The sequence below is a fragment of the Lycium ferocissimum genome, chromosome 7 (assembly GCF_029784015.1).
Source record: "Lycium ferocissimum isolate CSIRO_LF1 chromosome 7, AGI_CSIRO_Lferr_CH_V1, whole genome shotgun sequence".
NCBI lineage: Eukaryota > Viridiplantae > Streptophyta > Magnoliopsida > Solanales > Solanaceae > Lycium > Lycium ferocissimum.
In genome coordinates, this window is record NC_081348.1 from 45,498,102 (window position 1) to 45,524,510 (window position 26,409).

Here is a 26,409-nt window from a genome sequence, read left to right on the forward strand (position 1 = left end):
ATTAGTACACTAAGGACACTTACCTCAAAACCTACAACTCATTCATTCAACCTATTACTAATATGGCAATGTGGCCAAAGTCAACCAATCCTCCTGTCCTCCCACCTGAGATTAAAAAGCGCCGCTGTGTAGGCCGAAGGAAGTGTAGAAGAAAGGAGCAGAGAGTAAAACAAGACGGTGGAAGGCATCAAAAGAGGCTGAGTTGAGATTGCTGAGCTTCGTGCCATGAAAAGTGGTCACAATAAGAAGGGTTGTCCTATAAATCCACAATCAGAGAGACAGAGGAAGGGCAAGGGGGAGAGGGACAAGTACTAGTTCAACAAGGTCAAGTGTTAGTTCTTCTACGATGCAAGTAATTCCCGACCAAGTAGAGGAAGGGAAGACAAGAGGTTCTACCAAATGTAAAAACTTTCCTTGTTATTTACTACTTGATTAAATATTACAATCTTACATTGAGTCTAACTACTTAAATATGTTCAAGATTTCAATCCGGAAGGGTAATTAGTCTCACATCACAGTATTACTTAGCTTGTTAAATTACCACTTAATCAATTTTACAATTCTAAGTGTTTGACACCTTAAATGTGTTCGATGCAAGTGCATCGCATCGGGAAGAGGGCACCCTTTAAAAGGCCAAGAGTTGTGGGAATGGGAGTGCTTCCAGACCAAAGTGGTTTCAAAATTGTCAATGTAAGTTTGCAACCTCATTAACCATTTACTATAAACAATCTAGCCTAATGGAGATCTATTTAGCCTAATGGAGATCTATTTTGTTAATGCAACCTGGAATGGCAAATCAGTCTTCAACCATGCCTATGAATTCAGCAGTAGTCACTGGTAGTCTTGGACAACACAAACCAAGACCAGGAGGACTAAAATGGAAAAGTAGTTCAGTTATAACACAACAAGGTCTTCAACAAATGAGTGGACAAAAGAGAATGAGAACAAGGGCCAAAGTTGCTGAGTTGAACTCTTTAAGTCAAACGAGTTCATCAGCTGCCTAGAAATGAAATGGAAAAATGAAGTTGAATTAGTTTTAAAATCCAGATTTTATGTCTCGGGTATCGATCATAAAGATTGATGGATCTAGAGATTTTAATGTTGTTTTTGTGAAACAATTATGGTAGATGATGTACATTTGTCAAACAAATATGCACTTAGACTTTATCAATTTTGAAGTCATGGATCAGTAATTTTGCCCTTCGTAGTGACATTCTATTGTTGCAATATTAAGGAAAGCCGATCGCAATTTTTCCTCGTATTGACATTCGTTTCTTGCAATATTAAGCTTTGTGATCGCAATTTTTCAGATATTTTCTCGAATATTTTGCAAAGTTGTGTATGACATTAAATGCAGAGAAAAGCTTGTCACCGCAATACATGTATAACACTAAATGCAAGAACAATTGAGTAGTGTTTACACGTCGTGTATGTTTTTTGAGCAAAGTCAAACGCATTGAATGGATGCAAGTAAATGCATTATACAGATTTATAAACACATTGAATCCGAGTTAGTAAATGATGGTAGTTGGTACTTGGGAGTGATGGTCAAAACCAATGAATCCGAGACATCATTAACTACTTGATCACACTAACACTACAACTCAACTCAACTATAAATAGCCTTCTTTCCATCTCACTTTCACTCAACTCAAATAACTCTTAACACATATAGTGACATTAAAAGGCGACCTTCATCTAAGATGGATGACATGGAAATGGCCGCATGTTTTGACAAAGAATTGACGAAATCGTACGTCGAAAAAGACGATTTCGTAAGTGTTGTCGTATTATATATTTTCAATTGTTCTTTTACGTCTTTTGGTAATAACATGTTTTTTTTGCAGATCCTTCCAACTGACATACTGGAATTTCTTCCAAACACGGACAAGGACGCTGTTGTTCATTACGACGATCATGAGTAAAATATGAAATACAAGGTTGGCGTATACACGCGCCTCGCTCAAGGCCGGAAAGCCTTCATTGATGATTAGGGATAGGAGATGTGTTGTGTTTTAAGGCATGTTTAGATGAGAACCGCATAGTATTTTTTGTGTAAAGGAGGATCCGGAGATAGTATTGATAGATTAAGTCTCCGATTCTCTATTTAAAGTAATTTATAAAATTTCTCGACTTTTGCTATCATTTTCAAGGTAATATTTTCCATAACAACAAAATTCTTCAACAAGAGCATAAAGTTCTTCCATGACATTTACATTACAACGAGAGCATAAAGTTCTTACATTACCTACTACGCGATTACAACATACAACAACATAAATTCAGTTGATTAACGAAGCCGCCAAAAAGCCAATAAATATTCCCCACGAAGTCAAAAGCAACATCCTTGTATTTGCAAGTTTCTCCTCCAAGTTTAGAACTTTTTCAAGTCAAATTGTCGTTTTTTACTCTTCAAGCCAATTAATTCCTCCTTCATTTTGTTAACTTCAATTAGATGTCTAGCCTCAATGGCAATTAATTCTTCTTGCAATTTGTCCTTTCGGTCTTGACCGCATCTAACGAACGTCAAATTTTGAACATTATTCCACCGAATCTCAGGGAACAATTCATCTTCCCATTCCCAAAATCCACAAGTTAATTGCCCTTAGGCCTCGAACATTTGTAGAATTTCCATCCGGATTACTACGAGTCGATGAAGTGAGGTGATTTACAATGGTGCCATAATTTGGCTACCTTGAGACATTTATGAACCCACAAAATTTTCGAATTAGAAAGAGAGTGATTATGGACGGGAAATTTGGAGGAGAAATTTGATGGAGAAATTTCGTGGAGGAAGAATACATATATGAAGGAGCAATGGTGTGAGCAAGAGGAATTTCATGAATGGAGGAAAAAAAAAATGTAAGATGAAGATGAAAATGAAGATGAAGTTGAAGAACAACTTAGGGTTCTAAAGGGTGGTGGGTCGGGTTGGGATTAGAAGGGGGAACGGTATTATAACCGTTACCCCGTCGATTTCTATTAAAAAAAAAACGTTAACAAAAATTAATTAATATTAAAACACGCGCCTGTGTCCGGGCCAGAGGGGGGAAAATATTTAAAACGTAAGTTGTTAAGGGGGGTAAATAAATAGGTTAAGTTTAGTTTCCAAACCGAGTTTTCGTGCCAAGTTCAGGGGTTAAATGATGTCTTTTCTCTACTACTTTTTGCATGGACGAGTTTTTTTGTTTTGACACCTTAACTAAGTATTGTTCCTATTGAATTCCTGAATGTCTATCAAACCCTTTAAATTTGATTTTCGTCAGAAGCAAAAGTTAAATTGAGAAAATAAAGGTAAAGCAATATTTTAGATATGTGATAAGCTATTCTTTAGGTTCATAGATGTGTCGGTTTCTGTTGGTTCTGTTTTTTTACTGCCAGCTTAATTAAGAGATGCTCCTTTTTTCCCTCTCAATTGCTGCTAATCTTAGTTAAAAGATGACGTAATTAAATTAGAATATATATTAGCATGTTGCTACATTGAAGATGGAATATAATGTAATTCGAATTGTATTTGATAGACACACTTAAAGACGAATTCAGAAGTTCAATAGGAACAACACTTAGTTGAGGTGCCAAAATGGAAAAAAGGTGCAAGTTTGGGGGGCACATATGCATTAAGCCATTTTTAATACTCCATATCATGGTATCAATGTAATTTAATTGGTCGTATCATATTAATTACTTTTTTTTAATCTGAATAGCTATTAATTTTTTGTATAATTATAATATAATTGGATTTGACTTAATATATTGACAGCGCCTTAAACTTGTCAGCAGATTTCATTTAGACACTCGAACTATAACGTGTTCCAATTAAGCATATGAATACACGATTAAGTGTTACTATTTGACGCTTTTCGGTTCAAATTTTAGATTTTTTTTTATATGTTCTCAAATGCTCATTACGTAGATAAGTTAACCACCTAAAATATGTCACATTCGCTTCAATAAGCCTTATAACCTCATGCGTTTTCTGATTGAGACTGATGTGTATAATTAGATAAGATGACACATTTTATGTGGTTAATTTAGCTATCTAATAAACGCTTGAGAATACGTGCAAAAGTTTTTTAAAATTTGATTAGAAAAACAAATGATTCTTGGTTGATATTATGATTGTTCAAATACTAATTAGATTATCCTAACCTTGCTCTTAAATGCAATGCATATTTATTGAGGAGAGATAGAGATAAATTAAATTTAAATTATTTATTTATTTATAATTTCTTAAAAGGCTTGCAAAAGAAAAACATATAACAAGGATCACAGGGAATACTTAAGATGATGTATTAGTAATAATCTAAAGTTCGAGAGGTCTCTCAAGAATTTATCTTTCTGCATGTATGTAATTTGAGTCTGGTAAGTTTTGCATTCTCTTAATCAATTTTGCACTCCTTACATCCCAATTCGTATGTCATGTTTTTTAGTCTGTTTTAAGTATATTCAGATTTATAATAGACCTCAATTTTAATTCTTTTTAATGTATAATCAAACATTGGGATATTTTATAATTATAAAATGGATGAAGTTGTATAAAGTAGTTAATTTGGACCAAAACCAAAGTGCCTATGCTTTTAGGACGTTTGGGCTTTGGGTGGTTGGTAGGAAACTTCGGTCTGATAAGGGAAGCAAGTTATTGTTTGTGTGGGCCTGTCAGATTAGTGGAAGTCCTTTCTGGCCTTTTGGGCCTTTTTGGGTTTATCACTTTTTGTACTTTTGTGTCCATGTTAGCTGTAAAGCATTGGCCGACTAAAGTCGTTTCTTAAATCCACCTTTAAAATTTAACATTTTAATTAAAAATTTGTTACATTTTCAAGAGTAGAATAGAAGAGGTTTCTTTGTTCTTTGTTTTATTTTTGATTTTGGGTGCTTCTTTATTCTTTCTTTATCTATCAAATTTCTTTATCTATCAAAAGGAATGATGAATTCTTTTTCTTAATACGTTGACTTAGTTCTATAGCAAGTGTGTTGACGAATGGTTCATAAAGAAAAGGAAATTAAAGGGAAAAGAGAAAGAACAAGAAAGAGAATGCCAGCAATAAAGTGAACAATGTTTTTTTATACACTGGCGTAGCCTCGTTAGTAAAGAAATCAAGAATTTTACTAAGAGTATTTAAGATATAATTTAAAGTTGAAGTTTTATATATCGGTCATTTAAATAATTATTTATACTATTAGTTTATTCAAAAGATATCTATAGGTAAGTATTCTTAATTAATTGTAGAATTTAATATCTTAAAAATGAGATATGTTACCTTCTACACATGTAAAGATGACCTGATAGTATATGAAATACTTACACTGATAGAGTACATATAAAAATAATTTTAATGTGCATAAACAATATAACTTTCTTTTCGATAAAGGATATCCAATTAATAATCGGCTCAGTTACTAATCTGCGTTGGCGGAGGAAGGAGTCTGTCGGACTACTTTTACATAAGATAATATTAAATATATCATTACAAGGATACAAACAAGGAGAAGCACCAAGCCAATTTTTTTATTTTTTTTTATTTTTTTTTATAAGTGACTAAAACAAGAAAGGGAGTTTCGTATTCATTTGGAGTTCTATGAATCAGTTTATCTATCATTGGCATTAATTAGTAGGCCTCTGGACATGAATTTAATTTGGTAATATATTTGAAAAAGGTACTAGTGTTTAAAGTTAAATTAAAAAAGGACATTCGAACATTAATGTACTTAGACACACATTTCACTTGAAATAATACTAATATTTCTTAAGAAAAATACGAAAAACTATAATTTTTAAGTTGAGTAGAACATTGACTGTAATGTATTATTAAATAATTTTTTGATCCTTTTTAAAAAGAAAAAATTTGTATATCCAAACGAGCCCTTACTAAGAAGAGTTTAAGGGGAATTAGTGCTGGGGTCAGCCCCATGTGCAGCAAATAAACATGCGCAACTTTACTTGGTTGGAAATTGTCCTTGGGCACCAAGTTTGTTATGTGGAGCAAAATTAAAACTCCTCCTGTGGCAGTCTTGGAGGCCAAGTTCAGCTCTTCTACGAATGAACATGTTTTCTCTTCATTTTGAATCACACCAAACAAAGAGAGAAAGAGAGTGAGACATTCACAGATAAAAAAATAATTTGCGAAGAAAAATAGAGAGTGTGAGCGATATTATAGTGAGGTGGGAAAATCTTAAAAGAGAGTTATTTCTTTTGAGTGTGTAGTGATCTTTAGAGTATTGACTCAGACCTATAAAGTGTAAAATTCTTGTTATAGTGATATCAGTTGCTCCTCTCAATCCGTGGTTTTTTTTTCCTTTTGGGTTTTCATGTAAAAATCTTGGTGTCATTATCGCTCTTTTTATTCTTGTTGATTAATCATATCACAGTGCTACATTATTATTTCACTGTAAATACCGTGAATATTATTTCTGTGGTGGGTTTATTCCCAACAACAATTAGAACAAGAACGATAAGAAAACAAAGACGGAGAAGGACAAAGTAAAATAAATAAATCAAAAAAGTGAATTAAACAAGAAAGTGAGTTTCGTGTAGCTTTATTTGAAAAGCATTTAGAATCCTAGGAAAAACTTTAATCGGTCGGTTAATATGACTGCAGCAAGACCAAGACCGTTTTTATTACGTACATGCACGCTACATAAATGCTTATATATGTTTCCGCATCACAATAGTTGAATTTCAAGTAAGACTTTTATAGTAATTGAGAACTACAAAAGAGTACTTAAAGTTTATGTTTAACAAAAAAAGCTTTTGAAATAAATACTTGCGAGTTCCATATAAGCATGATCAAGCAATGAATCATTTGCCATCGAGTTGAAAAAGTTACCCTTTTAAGTTGTAGCAAACAGTATTTTGTGTAGTGCAATTAAAATACCAATCACTAACCTATGGTAAGTTGTAATCCCAGCACACGATTATAAACTACTTATAATATATTGCCTAATATATCCTTAAATCGGTCTCAATGCATTTATGCATGGCAATGGGAGGGTCTTGTCCCGTCTTGTAAGATTTTAATATCTACACAGATGATGTTTTTATAGTATAGTAAATTTATTTTATTTTTAAAATTACAAACTTCATTTTTTCTGCATTTTTTCACGATTCCTAAATGAGCATACGAAAGAGACCAGCTCATTATTTGGTAGCAAAGGGAAATGATGTTTGCTATTCTCGTTCTTTGTGTCTTTATTCTGAAGCAAATGAAATTCAGAATAATAATATTCCAATTCTATCGTACTTTGTAAGGAATCCCCAACTCGGGCTCATATTTAGAATCGTCCGTTTGCTTGCTTTCCTGTTGGCACAAAACCTAGTGCTTTTGTATTGTTGAATGAATTGAATTAGTTAGTGGATATTCAAACTATATACCCTATCACTTTGTGCACCAAAAAAGAACACGAAAAGGTTAAGTAAGTTGTTTTGTTGAATGAATTGAATTAGACAAACATGAGTGGTTCTGGTGCTTTACAAGACGTGGTTCATATTGTTGTTTTTGGCAATGATAGAGAATGGGCTTTTCAAAGAATATTGTTCATCCGGAAAAATGCTGAAAAATATCGAAAGCCCATTATAGTATCAGTTTTTATTTTGGGTCATCTGGGAAACTTTATACTTTTAACACATTTGGCCTCTCGATAAAATGTAATTACATCATTAGCCAAAGTTGGCTATTAATTTGGAACGCAGCTATATTGTATAAAACTCCCAAACTTTTTATTTTACACCATTTGTGTCCTCCTAGTACAAACCATTAAAAGGAAAAGAAAAAGATCCATTTTTTCTCGATCACGGAAAAATTTCTTGAAATCCTATTTTCCTTCTCCTATATATCCATGGACTAGATTTCCTTTTTATAAATTAACTGACATGAATTAAACCCTTATATATAGGAGGTTGCAACTTGCAACTAGCTTAACATGCTCCTACGCTTCTTTCAATCAACCATGTAATATGGCCTTCATTTTGATATAGGCATAAGCCTATTAGCAAGAATCCAAGTGGAAGATTGAACTTGGGCACCAAGTTTTAATATGTGTGGTGGATACATTTGTTCATGACATTACATGGCATCAAACTTGGAGACCAAGTACTTCTTGCTATAAATAGAAGAGCTTCCCATAGTTGAAGACACACACACAAAAAAAAAAAAAAAAACAATTTGAAGAGCTTCTCTTTCTCTGTCTTCTTCTCTTCTTTTAGAGTATTATTGTAAGAGAGTTGTGTGTTGGAAAACACTTGTGTGAACCCTTCTTTGGAGTGATCTTGTGAGGTTATTCTCTTGGGATACTTTTTGGGGTAATTACAGTATTTACTCTAATTTTGTACTCTCTATTGTACTCTTGTTGATATAGTGAAATTGCTCCTCTTCGCTCGTGGACGTAGGTCACACTGACCGAATCACGTTAAATTTGTGCCTCATTTATTTTCTTTGCTTGCTGTTGTTATCAACTTACTATTGTCTTTGTTATTGTCATTATAACGTTATTTGGCTAAATTTCGCATTATCCGGGTTCTCGATCCTAACAAATTGGTATCAGAGCCGGATCTAACCGGGTTAATTTTAGTAGCCAAAGATGACTGTAACAAAGACTTACGTTAAAAAATTTGACCGAAGTGCAAACTTCGGGATGTGGCAATTGAAGATGGAAGCTATCCTAATTCAGGACGGCTTAGATATGGCCTTTGGAAGGAAAGGAGAAGAAACCAGAAAGTATAACGGACCCCGAGTTTGCCGTCATAGACAAAAAAGCAAAATTAGGTATCATTTTAAATCTCTCAAATGAGGTTTTACGTGAAGTATCTGCAGAAACCACAACCAAAGGCATATGGGAAAAATTAAAAACCCTGTATATGAAGAGGACAGTGGAAAATAGACTTTACCTGAAGAAAAACTTTACACATTTCGTATGGTTGATGGTACTTCTATACTCTCACATCTTGATGCAATTGATTCCATTCTTATGGATTTGAGCAATATTGATCTTGAAGTTAAAGATGAGGATCAAGCCGTGTTATTGCTTATTTCCCTTCCCCAGTCATTTAAACATATAAGAGATACTATGCTTTATGGAAAGGATAATATCTCTTATAGAGATATCAAATCTATCTTAAAATCAAAAGAACAGATAGATAGAGATATTACTGGGGAAACTAGTACACCCCTTGGGGAAGGCTTGTTTGTAAGAGGTAGATCTGATAAGAAAGAATCAAGTAGTGAGAGGTCTAAATCAAGGTCAAAGTCTAGATACAGACATGTTGTGTGCAAATATTGTCATAAGAAAGGTCATATTATTTTCGAATGCTATAAGTTGAAAAACAGAGAAAAGCATAAGGAAAAGAAAAATGAACACCAAAATACTAACACCGCTGAAGCAAGTGTAGCTGCAGATGAGATCGAGGGAACAATATTTTTAGCTACTAACAATAGCTTGAAATCTAACGATGAGTGGATTTTAGATTCCGGTTGCTCTTATCATATGTGTCCCAATAGGGATTTGTTTACCACATACGAATCTGTTGGAGGTGGAGTTGTCTTGATGGAAAACATGCTCCATGCGAAGTTATTGGTAAAGGTACAATCCGAACCAGAATGCACGATGGCGTGGTGAGAACTCTCACCGATGTTAGATATGTTCCTGACTTAAAGAAAAATCTCATCTCATTGGGCATTCTAGAATCTCTTGGGTGTAAATACACAGGTGAAGGTGGAGTTTTGAAAATCTCTCGAGGTGCTCTGGTGATAATGAAAGCACGCAGATCTGGTACGTTGTACACTTTATAGGGATCCACTTTATTACGGTGCTGTTGCTTGTAGTTTCCACATCAAATCAACGTGATTCCAACATCACCAAATTGTGGCATATGCAATTGGGGCATATGAGTGAGAAAGGTCTTTCTATTATCAGCAAAGAGGTCTCCTATGTGGACAAAGTACCGAAAATACCGGGTAGCAGAAAAGAGTCAGCTTCAAATCTCCAACAATTCATCGAACAAAAGGTACTTTGGATTACATTCATTCATATCTTTGGGGTCCTTCTCGTACCCCGTCAAAAGGTGGTGCTAGGTATATGCTAACTTTCATTGATGATTATTCAAGGAAAGTTTGGGTTTATTTCCTGAAAAATAAAAGTGATGTTTTCTTAACTTTCAAACAATGGAAAGTTTTGATTGAGAAGCAAACAGGTAAAATAGGTCAAGCGGCTTAGAACAGATAATGGCTTGGAATTTTGTAATGATGAGTTCAACGAATTTTGCAAAAATGAAGGAATTACTCGACATTGCATTGTGAGGATGACCCTGTGCAAAATGGTGTTGCGAAAGGATGAACGAACTCTTTTGAAAGAGCTCGTTGCTTGATTTCAAATCTTCGGGTTGACAAACGCCTTTTGGGCAGAAGCTATCTCTACAGCTTGTTATATTGTCAACCGTGCTCCTTCTGCACCTTTGAACTTTAAGACTCCGGAGGAAATGTGGTCAGGTACTCCTGCTAATTATTCAAATTTAAAATTTTTTGGTTGTCCCACCTATATGCATGTAAATGAAGGAAAATTAGAGCCAAGGGCTAAAAAGTGTATTTTCCTTCGATATGCATCTGGGGTGAAAGGATATAGACTCTGGTATCCTGATCCTAAGTCACCAAAATTTATAATTAGCAGAGATGTAACCTTTGATGAATCCTCTATGTTACATCCAAGAAAAGAGTCTACTAGTTCTTGTAATAAGAATAAAGAGCAAGGTATACATGAGCAGATGGAGGTTGAGCTTGGTATTCCTTCTGAGCCAAGCTCATCAACTGTGGAACAAAATACAGTTGAAACTCGATTGAACGAAGCCGAAGCTCCAAAAGTTGAACCAAATGAGTATTCCATAGCCACACACAGACCAAGGAGACAAATTAAAAAATCAGGAAGGTTTTCAGTTGCGCAGGAAACTGAAGAAATTGGAGAACCATCAAAATATTCAGAAGCAGTTTCTGGTGTTGATTCAGCCAAGTGGCTGATTGCAATGAATGAAGAAGTTGAATCTCTCCACAAGAATGGTACTTGGTCTCTCATAAAGCCGCCATCAGGAAAGAGAATTGTTGGTTGCAAATAGGTCTTCAAGAAAAAGGATGGCATTCTAGGGGTTGAAGATGCACGGTATAAGGCACGATTAGTTGCAAAGGGCTATAGTCAGGTACAAGGAGTTGATTTTAATGATATTTTCTCACCTGTTGTTAAACATAGCTCCATTTGTGTTTTGCTTGCCTTAGTTGCCATGTATGATTTAGAGTTAGATCAGCTTGATGTTAAGACTGCTTTCTTACATGGCGAACTTGAGGAACAAATATACATGCATCAACCTGAAGGTTTTTGAGATTGAAGGAAAACAAGATCATGTTTGCTTGTTGAAGAAATCCTTGTAAGAATTAAAGCAGTGTCCAAGACAATGGTACAAGAGGTTTGATTCCTTTATGTTGGGTCATGGTTATTCGAGGAGCATGTATGATAGTTGTGTTTACTTCCGGAAGTTAAATGATGGTTCATTTGTTTACTTATTGTTATATGTTGACGACATGCTCATTCGCTAAGGATTTGACAAAAATTCACAATTTGAAAAGTCGGTATTTGAAAAGTGAATTTGAAATGAAAGATTTGGTAGCAGCTAAGAAAATCCTTGGCATGGAGATCAAAAGAGATCGAGGAGCCAACAGGCTATTCCTGACCGAGAAGAAGTACTTGGAGAAAGTCTTGGAGAAGTTTGGCATGAAAGATGCTAAACTAGTGAGATCCTCTTCTTGCTCATTTTAAGTTTATTTTGCTCAATCGATCGGAGAGGAAGAAGAGAGGTCTATGACATAAGTACCATATTCTAGTGCGAATCGGCGGTATTATGTATGCAATGGTGTGTACACGTCCGGACATTTCACAAGTCAGTAAGTGTGGTAAGTCGGTATATAGCTTGCCGGGTAAATCACATTGGCAGCCGGGAAATGGATTCTCGATACTTGCGGTACTTTAAACATTTTAGAGTTTGGGAGAAATACTAACTCTTTGGTTAGTTTTGTAGACTCGTATTATGCGGGTGATCTTGATAAAGAAGATCACTAACGTGTTCAAACACTCAATTTTGTCCCTCCTTTATTCCAATTTATTTCCTTGGGCTTTTAAATTAATTAAATCTAAATATTTTATTTTCGCTACTATTTTTACTGCTATTAATATCATTACTTTCATTCACTATTTTTCTATTAACATTACTTTCGTTACTTTATCACAAATTTTAAATGATTCGTCATCGCTTCACTTTTAAGATTTGTACTCGTAAATTAATTTTACTTGATTAAATCCTTTATTTTCTACATACTAGTTATTAATCGTCTTCACCTAGTATATATTGTACTAGTTTATTAAGTTAAAAGCCCAAGAATAATTAATTGAAGGAAGAAAAGGGCCATATTTTCGGATCAACATTTGAAACCCAGATGTAAATTTAATAGCCCAAACGGACTAGCCCACTTCTTTTACCCGATCCGGCCCACTATTCCTATTCAACTAAACCTAATCAAACGCCTCCTCTTCATCCTTTTTTCGTCTCTCTCTCTTCCAGCCGCATCATCATCCACTCTCACTCCTCTCCTGTCGTCTTCTTCATCTCCTCTCCCCATTTCCTTTTTGCGAAACTCGACAAAACCCTGATCCGAAATGGAGCCTCTGTTTTCCCATTTGTGAACAACCCCCCAGACGCACCACTTGTCTTCTTCTTCCTCCTCAGCATTTCTAGCAAAAAAACAGAATCCCTTTAGCTGTTGAACAGCTTTGCCCATATCATTTCCACGCAAAATTTGTCCCATCGCTTTCCACTTGTCGTCCCGTCGTTGAAATGGCGAGATTTTCCTATTTTTGGTTTCAAGACGCATGCAATCCTCAAAGAACAGAAAAATCGGTCCATTTTTGGTAATACCGAATCAAATCACATGAATCAAGCCCAACGTTCTGATTTTGGAACGAAATTTTGACTTCAAAATCCCGCCTAAAAATCGTGAGTTCAAAAAAAGCGAAACCCTAACCTTTCCTATATATACTTCGTTAAACTCAGAAAGTGGGGAGATTTTTCGGATCCTAGTTTACCCCAAGGTCTTACACGATTTGAGAAAAATTACTTTACTTGCGTCTTGAACGTTGTCTGCCACATAACTTTCAGGTCCGTTTCGATCTGGGATTTGAATCTGCCATTACGAGAGTAGATTCGTGACCCCGTCCCAGTTTCATTGCACCCACAAGAGGTAAAATCCTTATCTCTATTTCTATTTTGTTGTTCGTTCTTTGCTAAGACAAATTCACATATAGTACGAAACGTATTGTGTGCAGTCCTTGTCGCTTTGTATCGATTAATGTGATTTTGTGAACATGAACATATATATTAAGTACAAGGCGCATTTGTTGGAGTTTATTTCATTTTTCGAATTTGAAGTGTTTGGCCGAAGCTTGAATCTAAAGTTTTGCTTTATCTCTTGAATTCTACCCGAAACGATAGTTGATGAGCATGAGTAATTCTTTGGTTTAGATTGGTTTGTTGGTTGGTTTATCTTATATTAGTATGCACAAATATAGGATGAATAGTTTGCCTTTCATGTTTTCTATATCGATTTTGTTTCTCGGATCTTTAGTTTGTTGAAGTAGGACATGACATATTGATGATTTGTATTTATGAAACCATGTTATATCAAGGGTCGTTGCTTTCATTCCTTTGCTTGAAATGCATTTTTTCGCTTTTTCTCGGAAGACTTAGCTTTAAGAAGTGTAATTAGCTACCTCGTTTAGATTCTGCGTTGGTCTCCATGCTAATTTATGTGATTAGTGAATTTCAATGCTTATCTGCTGGGCTGCCTGAATTAGAACAAATCAGAGTATTAAAATAGCTTATCAGAAAAAGAAAAAAAACTATCGTTTATGCATTGTTTGACTCCTTCTGTAATCACGACGTCTTATCGCTCGTTAATAGAATATCCATGCCTTCCAGTTTTCGACTGAACTGTTTTCCAGCCCTAGTTTCTTCGTTTCAAATAACTTGAACCTTTGGAATCCTGAAGGGACTGAATCTTTGCTAATGATTTCGAAGTTATTTATTTGTTTTAAAGTTACTGTTTCTCTATCGAAAATAGGTTTCTTTTGATAACATGGGCATGAAATGATTTTTGTTTTGAGTTTAAATGAAGATCTTTGTAAGGATAAATGTCAATTTTAGTTTGAGATCTGTTTTTTGCCGTAGATCCTTTTCTTGAACCGACCACATCCGTTTATTGAGATTGATTATTAGTATAGTATGAAAAGTTTCGAAGGTTCAAATGCTTAGTTTCTCCTTATTTGGATACGATGTGCGAAATATTAGCTTGCTAAACATTCTAGTTCATTAGATAATACAAAGTTCCTCATAAACAATTGGTTGCTATCTTGGTTGTTGCACTTAATGAGTTTCTTTGTTATAGGCGGTTATTTCTTCGAACTTTAAAAGGAATAGAATACAAACCCAACAACACGTGGCGAACCTTTCAAAGTTGTTTGAGTTTGGAACAAATAAAGCATTATTCTAGAATATAGTTTGCTTGTCCGAATAAATTGTCTTTGTGATTTCCTTTCTTGAGATATAGACGATAGGGCATGTTCATTGTAAATCGCATTTATTGTTTATTTGGTTTGTTTTCTATTGGTATACACAAAATATACATGGTATATACACAATCTATTGATTTACTTGGAGCTTACCCTTTGTCTGTTTGACCTTTATTCCTTGATTATTTATTAATCCTTTTTCCTCTTTTTTATGCATGAACATCGCATACGAGTCCGCGGGGACTCGTTTCCTCCTGCATTCGGCGTTGGGCCAAAAGCCCAATATGACCTCTTCCATGACAACTACGCATGAAACCAAAACGAGAAAATAAAAATGGCTAAGCCCCAGTCGTATGATCCACAAATATATTAAGGCTCTGGGGTCGAAGCCCAACGCACGAATCATGAGCTTTTGTAAATGGGTTGAGCCCATTTAACTATGTTTTCCTCCCTCTTTTATTTATTTAGTATGTTTAACTTGTATTATGCAACTAACATTTTACTTTGTTTTGGGTTCCTTAGCTATAATGAACCTTAATAGAATTAGTGGCTTAGTATTAGTATAATGGGTAGTTAGTTTAAAAGTAACCAAGAGTTAATTCCATAAATTTCATCTTTTTTTTAATTATATATTAAGTTATTTACAATACTCACAATATTTATCTATTTTAGAACAATGGATTTTCAAAGTAGTATGATTACGTATTTTGAACCAAAGAACCATGCTTGTGGAAATCTTTGTCTTAAAGATTTTCAAGACGTCATTAATATATATGAGTATTAATCCAAGTATACTTTATAAGCATTATTTTAAAATTTATCCAACTATACATATTTTTAACCGAAATTGAATAAATAAAGAGTGATAAAAAATAGAAAGGAACTTATGACCTTTCATCATACTTAAGAATATAAGTCTGGGCATTTCTACATCATCATATTCGTATAATATCATTTTTAGTTTAAAGATCATATTTGTTAAAAATCATCTTTAAAGGGGTTATTATTCATAGATAAATTATCTTATTTTTTACAAATCTTATTTTTGAAAACATTACTATTTAAGACCTTAGCAACATTTACAAACTATTTTCCAATCATTTAAAAAATATTCACACTTAGCCTAATTAAAATTGAGTCCAGACGGATTAACCATTTTTAATGGAACTTAGAGGATGCTTAATACCTTCCCTCTAGGTTAGTTGAACCCGCGCCTAATCACTTGGTTTCGTAGACTTTAAAATAAAATCAACTTTAGATAATTACTTTAATAATTTTAGGTGCCCTAATTCACCATAAATAATTAGGTGGCGACTCTTAACTTTAAATAAACCCCGGCATTACCCGGATGTTATAAACTATTTTGACCCCGGTTAAAATAGGGTATGACAACAGGCTATGTATTTTGCATTGGTGGTTGCGCTATTAGTTGGAAAGCTACATTACAACATGTAGTAGCTTTATCTACTACTCAAAAAGAATATATGGCGATGTTGAGGTAATCAAAGAAGCCTTCGGTTGAAGGGTCTATTTGGTGAACTCGACTTATACCAAGGAGGATTACCATTTTTCTGTGATAGTCAAAGTGCCATTCACTTGACTAAAGATCAGATGTATCATGAGAGGACGAAGCATATAGATATCAAGTTTCACTTCATCCGGGAAACTATTGTTGAAGGAAAGGTCTCTGTTCAAAAAGTCAACATTAGAGACAATCCTGCCGACATGTTTACAAAGCCTCTTCCAGTTGGCAAGTTCAAGCTCTGCTTGAACTTGATTGCCTTTTATGAAGGATGATTTAGCCCATATGGGCTTTAGCGGAGATAGTGGAGCAAAATTACTATATCACTCAAAATTAGGCCAAGGTGGAGATTTGTAATATGACCTTCATTTTGATATAGGCATAAGCCTATTAGCAAGAATCCAAGTGGAAGATTGAACTTGGGCACCAAGTTTTAATATGTGTGGTGGATACATTTGTTCAGAACATTACATGGCATCAAACTTGGAGACCAAGTACTTCTTGCTATAAATAGAAGAGCTTCCCATAGTTGAAGACACACCTAAAAGAATAAACAATTTGAAGAGCTTCTCTTTCTCTGTCTTCTTCTCTTCTTTTAGAGTATTATTGTAAGAGAGTTGTGTGTTGGGAAACACTTGTGTGAATCCTTTTTTGGAGTGATCTTGTGAGGTTATTCTCTTGGGATACTTTTTGGGGTAATTAGAGTATTTACTCTAATTTTGTACTCTCTATTGTACTCTTGTTGATATAGTGAAATTGCTCCTCTTCGCTTGTGGTCGTAGGTCACACTGACCGAACCATGTTAAATTTGTGCCTCATTTATTTTCTTTGCTTGCCGTTGTTATCAACTTACTATTGTCTTTGTTATTGTCATTATAACGTTATTTGACTAAATTCCACATTATCCGGGTTCTCGATCCTAACAAACCACATAAGAGGACTTTCAAGTTTAATAGGGGAATTTCAACGTAACTAAAGTAAGATTTACACGGCAACAAAAGACTTCATGATGATCATTGGCTGTCTCATAAACTTAAAAGTGTTTGTTATTGCAACATCTAAATCCTTCATTTTAATTTTAAAAAAATTAGATTGAAATTTCTCCACTGTTTAATGTTTAACAATGAACAAAATAGATCACAAATCTAATATACAGTTAGAAGCAAAGTTTTGAACCTTTTATACAGTAAACAACCATGCCTTCTAATCAGCGAGAACAAAATCAACTAAATCCCTCATTACTACTAGCATATACAGTGCAAAATTTTGCTAATCTAGGCAATTAATCATTTTGCAATTATACTAGTCACCAATCTGTATAGTAGAAGCCAAGTCTGGAATCTTCTATGCAGTAACAAGTATGCCTTTTAATCGAACAGAACAAAATCATCGAAATCCCTCATTACTACTAGCATATACAGTGAATGAAGTTTGCTAATCTAGGTAATTAATCATTTGAATATTTGCAATTATACTACTAGAAGTATTAGTTTCTTATACTTACCAAAATTGTTCATAGAATAGAGCAAGCATTTGGATTTTCATCACTGTAACACCTCCACAGCGTGATAGAAATAATCTCCGGTCACTAACCCGCATTTGAATTCTCATCACTGGTCTTGGAAATTATATAGCTGTTAGTAAGATCTCCTTGATACAAGTAATTAATTGTGCTTCTTGTTTTCAAATCATGGGATAAGACAAGTTCTTGGAAATAGTTTCTTGGTGCTCATATATAAATTGTGCTTCTTGGTGCTCATATATAATTTTTTTTCAAATTTTATTGTTGTTGTTCTATTTGAAGTTGAGATTGAGATATGTAGTTCTCTACTGGCAGTTGAGTACTGAATCTAAATTGTTTTTGTCTGTTATGTTAATTGGTTTATTGTTTATTCTGTAACTTGGCATTATTTTGTAAGTTGAGATTTAGAGCATTTTTCAGCTCTTCATATGCCCTAGATAAAGTATGATACTATTCCTTTTCATGATCGCCCTTAATGTTCGTTTTCATTTCTTTCCACTATTACATGATCCTGGAAGCTGCAATTTTTCTTTTTTGTTTTTTCCTGTTCCTGATCCTATTAATAAAAGTTAACTACACTTAAAGAAGGGATCTGAAATGCATTAGGATGGTCAAGCAGCAGGTTTTGTAAATGTTTAATAATTTCTTAGGAACCTCTTTTTTCCCTTTATTTTTCAATCTAGGAATATCAGACAGAAAAGATAATATTAGCATGTCATATATCAAAATGGGACAGTTATGATTCATTTGCGTAATGTATAATCTTTGAATCTTTTCACTCGACTTGGCTGGCCTTAGTGTGTTTGAAAGATTCGTCTTTTTTCTTGTCTTTGATATTAAAGTGCTACTGAAACTTCTCCAAGTTATATAATGGCAACAACATCGCTTTTGTTTGTTGCCCTTTATATTTCAATATAGCTAGGAACATACTTTTCTCAAGTTGTCATCTTTCCTTTGGAGCACTTTGGCCTTCATTTAAAACCATATTCTCTGTTCAATATATTATCCACTGACAGGGGACTTTTATTAAAGCATAAGTCCTTTAGATGTTTTAAATAAATGATTCTGGTTCAAGGATGTAGATTTAACTGAAATTCCACTGAAAAAAATGATGAATTTTTTACTGTATTTTATATGTTATGCTATAATCTGACTTTTTTTTTTTTTTAAACTCATATGCAAGTCTTAATTGGGGCACTATTGAATATTCTTCCAGAAGCACACCACAGATATTGTGTGAGGCACATAGAGGCTAATTGGTGCAAAAATTAGGGTGCTGGGGTGTTGAAGAAACACCTTTGGTGGTGTTCATGGTGTACTTACCAAGAAGAGTTTCACAATTTCTGAAGATTGCACAAAAGTGTACTGTTTACTTCAATGGGGATGATGGATATGAGGTGGCTCATAGTGTTGATAGGCATAGGGTGAACATAGAAGCGATGTGAAAAGACGCACTCTTGCAATTTAGTGTGATACGGGACCTTGCGGGATCCATGCCCTCATGTTGATAGGCAAGTGGCCCTATTGTACCGGAAGATCAACCCTTTGACTCGGATTCACTGGTGGTACTCCAAAGAAGCTGCCCTCCTAACTTATTCACATAAGTTACAACCAGTAAGAGGAGAAATTTTTTGAAAGATAGAACTAGCCCATGCAATAGAGCCTCCAAAGTTAGTTAAGTTGACTGGAAGGCCAAGAATTAAGACAATTAGAGAAAAAGAATGAGTGTGTGAATAGACAAAGAGTGTGGTCTGAATCTAAAAAGGGTAGGGTGATGACTTATTCTACATGTGGAGAGCCTGGCCACAATGCAAGGGGGTGTCAAAAGGTAAGATACTTAACTTTATTATGCTAATTCATCACTTCATTAATTATTAACTATTAACATGCAATTTCACTAATTTGATAGGTAGCTAAAGGAAAGCAATCAAAAGGTGGAAGGAAGATAAAGAAGAGGACCAGATCCTTGATTGATGAAGATGATGAAGGTCTGGCCAGAAGTCCACCTACTATAGGGCTCACACTTGAGGAAGAGCTTGAATTGACAGCACCCCAACTTACTTAAACAAGTCAAGCAAGCAGTAGTGCAACACCACTTCCAAGTCAAGCTAGCAGTAGTACAAGTCAATACAGATTTATGCCAACACCATCAGTGGCAAGACAGCATCCCATCAACAATGCTTTTATAGTTGAATTAGACTTTGATTTTCCATCAAATGATGAAGCAAATCCACCTCTAATGCCAGTGAGTATTTCAGAGGCCAAGACCAGATTCCTAAGGCAAATGCATATTGGAGAAGCAACTGGAACAAGGTTTATTGGTTTTGTTGGTGATGCTAGTGGCGTTAGTACGCCAACAAACCTTCCATTCTCACCAAGGGGGCTGACATGGCAAGGAAACACAGAATCGGAAACAAGCTTGAGAAAATGGCTAAGTTGAAGACAAGGAAGGGGAATGGTAAGTAGCGATTTGAAGTTGTGAACTTGTGACGAGCTTTTTTGGGTTTAATATGATGTAATTCGCATGTGACAGTGCTTTAACTATTTAGGTGTTTGTTTGGTGTTGAAACTTGCAGAATGGATGTCATGTTCTCACTTTGGTGGTACGAGTTTTTGGGGTTATAATGTGGCATCCCCTTTGTCAATGTAACTGCAATTTGACAGTTTTTGGCAGTTTTATGTTAAGTTAATGTTAAGTTATGATGTTTGGTAGTTTATAATCATGAGTTAATGTTGGCAAATAATTTATCTAGGTGGAATTGGATTTGATTGGCACTTTCTGCTTGACTTATGCTCTTTTAGCTCCTGCAATGGGTGTTTGGATTCTAGTTTTTGTGTATCCAAACTATGGTACAACTGTTTTATGAACTTTAAATTTTTTGGACTCTTATAAGGCTCAATATCATGCTGTAGCTAAGAGAAAGTAAATCTCAGGATCATAAAGTAATTTTTAGAAGGTGGTTCTTGGGAGTTAGTAATTTATCATAAAGTTCTAATCTTTGGTGTTTCTGGACATTTTCAGAAGATGGTTCTTGAAAAAAACTGCATTTTCTAGAGTTATATATTGCAATGAACCAGATAGTTTAGAGAATATGATGGAATGGTATTAGAGAATATGATGGAAATTATGTTAGTACAACAAAATATACAACTGCAACATTCTTGCCAAAGTCATTATTTGAGCAGTTTAGAAGAGTAGCTATTTTCTACTTTCTTGTTACTAGTATATTAGCTTTTACACCATTGCCTCCTTATTCTGCTGTTAGTGCTATTTTTCCTCTTATAGTTGTTATTGAAGCAACTATGGTTAAATAGGGTATTGAAGACTGACGTAGAAAGCAACAGGTATTTCACTTTCGTTCATTTTTCTGTTAGCTAATAATAATTGCTAGAAAAATATTTTTGATGGTGTTTTGTGACTGCTTAAAAAGGATTTCAGTGATATAATATTATTACCGGATTATGCGTATGAATAATCTGAGTAATTCTTGAAATCCAATTGTCTAATATTTAGAGTTTTGTTGTGTTACTATAAGTTAAACACCATATAGCTAGAAAAACTAATTGAATTGTGCATATAGTGATTCATTTGAGATTCTTCCAGGATAGCAAAGTAACCAAACTTAATTGAATTGTGCACATGGTAACTTTTTGTTTCAACAACAATTGGACAAATTACAACAACAATTTATCCAAATGAAGGCATTACATTACATACATCCAAACAAAGACATTTAAAACCACTTCATGATAGTAATTTTGAAGTTACACCAAAAACATTTTTCAAGTTGCACCAATAACATAAATACTAATCTCGTAAGGGCAATCACTTCATCCTTGGAACTATAATGACACCCATGAAAAAAGCCAATGAAACCATAATTATCATCCACATCTTTGTTACTTTGTCTTCCAAAGTTGACACTTTAATCACTTGAGACTGGCTTATAGCCTCTAATTTAGTTGCTTCTTTCCTCAAATTGTCCATTTCAATCTTAATAGCATCCAATGCAGCCACTAACTCTCTGACTTCAGTCAATGAATTATCCGAAAATACTTCATCTTTCCATTTCCAATAACCACAAGAATTAATCTGTCCAAAAAATTAAAATTAAATTAACACCTAAATAATGCACTTTACCAATCAAAATATGAATAATAACAATAACTAACCTTTGGCTTAGGTCACTTAAAGAACTTCCTTCTAGGGTTTGAAGGAGTTTTTGAAGTTAAATAGCTAGCTATCAAACCACAATAGCACTTCAGCTGCTACGAGAAGCTATTTTCCGACATTTTTCAAAACACAAACAGTAGAAGAGAGGAGAGAAGAATAGAAGAGAGGAAAAAAACCCTAGCTTTTGATATTGAATAAGAAGGCATCGTTTTAGTCTTTAAATTTTAAGACTCATTTAATTAAATTGTTGGCATGACCTCTTATGTGGCATTTTAATGGGACACAATGGACAAACCTGGCCCAAGCCATTGGCCACGCTAGACAAGAGTTAAAAATAGGGGCAAATATTTCAACTATTGTAATGATAGGGGTATAAGTGGACTGATAGTATAACGAGAGGTAAATATGAACCTTTTCCCAAAGTAGAGAGGTAAATCAGGCCCTTTTCCCTTTTTTTTTTTTTTTTTTTTAATCTTAACCAAACACTAAAAAAATAAAATTAAAAGCACCTCAAATAAGCTCAATCCAAAGAGGCTCTTAGTCAGTAATTTTACAGTACCTCTTTCTCTTTAGTCTTTTTGTCTTCCCCTTTGTTTTCCTTTTTTGAATCATTTTCCTTGTTGTTCTGTTTCTTCTTCTCTCCTCCACCACCGCCGCCGTCCTTTCCCTTGCTGTCCTTTTTCGGTATCGGCAAGACAAGTTCAACAGGCTTGTTTGTTTTCTGTTCAACTTTCTCCCTTAAAGTCTCTGGATCAACTTTTCCAATTACTGTCAACTTCTTCGAATCCGCATCATACATAACTTTCTCCACACCTTTTAAAATTTAAGAAAACAGTACTTAAATAAGTAAAAATATGCAATCAACAATAACATATCCAGTGTATTCCCACACAATGACCCTCGGCTCAAGTAAAGGTAAACACAACAATTATGAAAACATACACAATAACATACAATCAATTGTGAGCAAAAGCACAAAGGCACATAACTTTCTCCATACCTTTTAAAATTTAAGAAAACAGTACACAAATAAGTAAAAATATTTAATCAACAACAACGTATCCAATGTATCAATTATGAAAACATACACAGTAACAACATACAATCAATTCTGAGAAATTGAAAAGCACAAACGGATATAACTTTCTCCACACCTTTTTTTTGAGTTTCAAAACACAAAATACACAAATAAGTAAAAAAATATAGTGAGAGAAAACAAGTCAACATCAATTCTGAGAAATTGAAAAAGCAAAAATGCAGTAGTTATTTGACTCTCCAAAGTCCAAACTCTAAAGAACAAGCAGCAATTAATACTCACAACTGTCAATTTTTCTTTCAATTATAGCAAAATACAGAAACATTGAAACAGAGCACTAACAAAAACTAGAGCAACAACAATAACAAACACAACGTGTAATTAATTTATTGATAATCCAACAGAATACGCCATTAAAGTATATATTCATAACTTCAAAGAACAACAACAATAACAAACAAATTTTTTAATTATTTTTATAATCCAACAGAATATGCCATTATAGTATACCTTCAAAACCTCGAAGAACAACAACAATTCTTAATTACCATTTTTTCAATAATCCAACAGTATACGCCATTAAAGTCATGAAATTCTTCATTTTTTTTTAATTTATAAAAAATGGATTTATCTAAACCAATACATGATTTTTAGTATACCTTCAAAACTTCGAAGAACAATGACAATAACAAACACAATTCTTAGTTTTTTTTTTTTTTTAATCCAACTGAATACACCATTAAAGTCATGAAATTCTTAGTTTTTGATTTCTTTTTTTATAAAAAAAGTATTTATATTAACCAATACCCTATGAATTTTAGTAAAACTTCGAAGAACAATGACAGTAACAAACACAATTCTTTTTTTTTTTTTTTTTTTTTTTTTTTGTGATAATCAAGCACAAGGATTTATATTAACCAATATGCCATTATAGTCATGAAAATCTTCATTTTTGATTTTTTTTTTTTAAATAAAAAATGAATTTATCTGAACCAATACATAAAACTATACCTTCAAAACTTTCAATGGAAACACAATACTTAATTAGTACACAGTATTTTAAATTTTTTGTTGATAATCCAACGGAATATGTCAATATAATATACCTTCAAAACTTCGAACTGCTTTAACAGCTTTAGTAACACAGCCTTCACAATTAAAATCAGATTTCAGAACAACAGTTAAGTTGCCATTTCCTCCTTCCTTCTTCTGGACTACTTCTCCTTCATTATTCTTCTACAAATAACCCAAAAAAAAAAAAAAAAACGCAAATGTTAACAAAATTAGCTATAGATTTTGGAGCAGATTCTGAAAATTTTATCTTAAAATATCTGTTTGGCAAATGAAATTTGATTAGATTGTGAAGATTTATTTTCAAATATATGCTTGGCCATGAAGTTTGATCAGATTTTAAACATTTATTTCAAATTATTTTCAATAAGCCAGTTTTTGGAAGAAATTTTAGTAATTTTTTTCCAAATAAAATGCATAATCCAAACACCAACTTAAAAAATTCAAATTTTCAAGCTATCTGTTTGGCCATGAAATTTTATCAAATTTTGAGAATTTATCTTAGAAATATTTTCAAGTTCTAAGAAAACTAACTCAGACTAGAGTAGTTTATAGGAGATATTTCACTTTCTATCAGGAAACTTCAAATTTTTTCCAAGTAAAATGCATGACTGAACAAAGCTTTAAAAACTCAAATTTTCAAGTTTTCAAAATCTATGAAAAAGTCACTGGAAAATAAAATACTCTAGGAAATAACTAACAAAAACGCTATAGATAGAATAAACTTTTTTTTTTGTTTACCTCGCCCATTTGTGATGATATTTTGAGAACACTCTAGAAACTATTAGAAATGAAATTTGGGAATACAGTGGAAACTGAAAGTGGTAGTGAATTCAATTTTTTTCAAGTAAAATGCAAAAACTCAAATTTTCAATTTTCTAACTTCAAAAATCTATGGTTAAAAGTCACTGGAAAACAAAACACTTTAGAAGTAAACAATTTTTTGTTGTAGTTACCTCGCCCATTTGTGATGATATTTTGAGAACACTATAGAAAATATAAGGAATGAAATTTGGTTAAAACTGAAAGAGATAGTGAATTTATATAGTGGGTAGTTGAGATGATATTTTGAGAACACTATAGAAAATATAAGGAATGAGAACACTACTTTATGCATGGAGGAGAAAGGAAATTCAAAGGGGGTAATATTGGGATTTGGCTTTCACAAGGATTTTTAATACTCCATATCATGGTATGAATGTAATTTAATTTGTGATATCATATTAATTACTTAACATTTTTTTTTTAATCTGAATAGCTATTTTTTTTTTTTTTTGTATAATTATAATATAATTGAATCTGACTTAATATATTGAGGGTCCTTTAAACATGTCAGCAAATTTCATTTAGACAGTTGAACTACAGCGTATTTCGATTGAGCACCTGAACACATGACAAAGTGTTCCTATTAGATATTTTCAGTTAAAATTTTGGAATTTTTTTGTGTGGGTTCCAAATGCCCATTACGTAGATGAGTACAATTATGCGCATTCGCTTCAATAAGCCGTATAACCCCATGTGTTTTCTAGTTAAGGCTGCTGTGTAAAATTTTAAATGATAACATATTTTATGCGGTTAGCTTAACTATTTAATAGATACTAGAGAATAGGTGCAAAACAAATGCAAAATTGGATTCGAAAAAAAAATAATTATTGTTTGCTATTATGATTGTGCAAATACTAATAAGATTAGCTTAGCTGTGTTCTTAAATGCATTGCATATTTATTGAAGTGAAACAAAGGTAATAATTTTAACAATATCTTTTATTTATAATTTCTTAACAAGCGTGGAAAAAACCAAACGTAACAACTAATAAGCAACGTAGGAAATACTTAAGATGATGTATTTTAAATAATCTAAAGTTCGAGAGATCTCTCAAGAATTTATCTTCCTGCATGTAATTTGAGTCTGGTAAGTTTTGCATTCTCTTAATCAATTTAGTACTCCTTATATCCCAATTTGTATGTCATGTTTTTCTAGTCTGTTTTAAGTATATTCAGATTTATAATAGACCTTAATTTTAATTCTTTTTTCTATGTATAATCAAACATCGGGATATTTTATAATTAAAATGGATGAAGTTGTATAAAGTAGTTAATTTAGACCAAAAAGAAAGTGCCTGTGCTTTTAGGACGATTGGGCTTTCGGTAACTGGTAGGAAACGGGCAATTTGCACGATTGTCTTCCTTGGGGATGGTGTTTAATTTTTGTCCCTCAAATTGTTGGTATTTAGTTTTTGTCTTTCGCCTAAAATACCTCGAGGTTCTGAGTTCGAACTTCGGTTTAATCATAAAATAAAATAAAAAGTTCTCAAGGCAAGACTTCGCGAAAAGTCTACCTTATCCGTGAGACTTTCTTTATACGTACTTTTAGTTATCGTAAAAATATTTTTCGTAAATGAGACTTTAGTTATCTAAGACAAACTGACGCCGCATAAGGTAGATTTTTTGCAAAGCCTTGTCTAGCTATAAAGTGAACAATGTTCTTTTTAT

At 33.5% G+C, this 26,409-nt stretch overlaps 1 protein-coding gene across 1 annotated transcript in view; it reads right to left on the minus strand.

The window, feature by feature from the left end:
• The window catches only part of LOC132065347 (heavy metal-associated isoprenylated plant protein 3-like), a 36,014-nt gene extending 11,925 nt beyond the window's left edge, over positions 1-24,089 (minus strand). Inside the window, exon 1 of the mRNA XM_059458687.1 lies at positions 23,953-24,089. The gene's annotated coding sequence lies outside the window, so the exon portion shown is untranslated. The remainder of the gene's footprint in view (positions 1-23,952) is intronic.
• Positions 24,090-26,409: the final 2,320 nt, after the last annotated feature.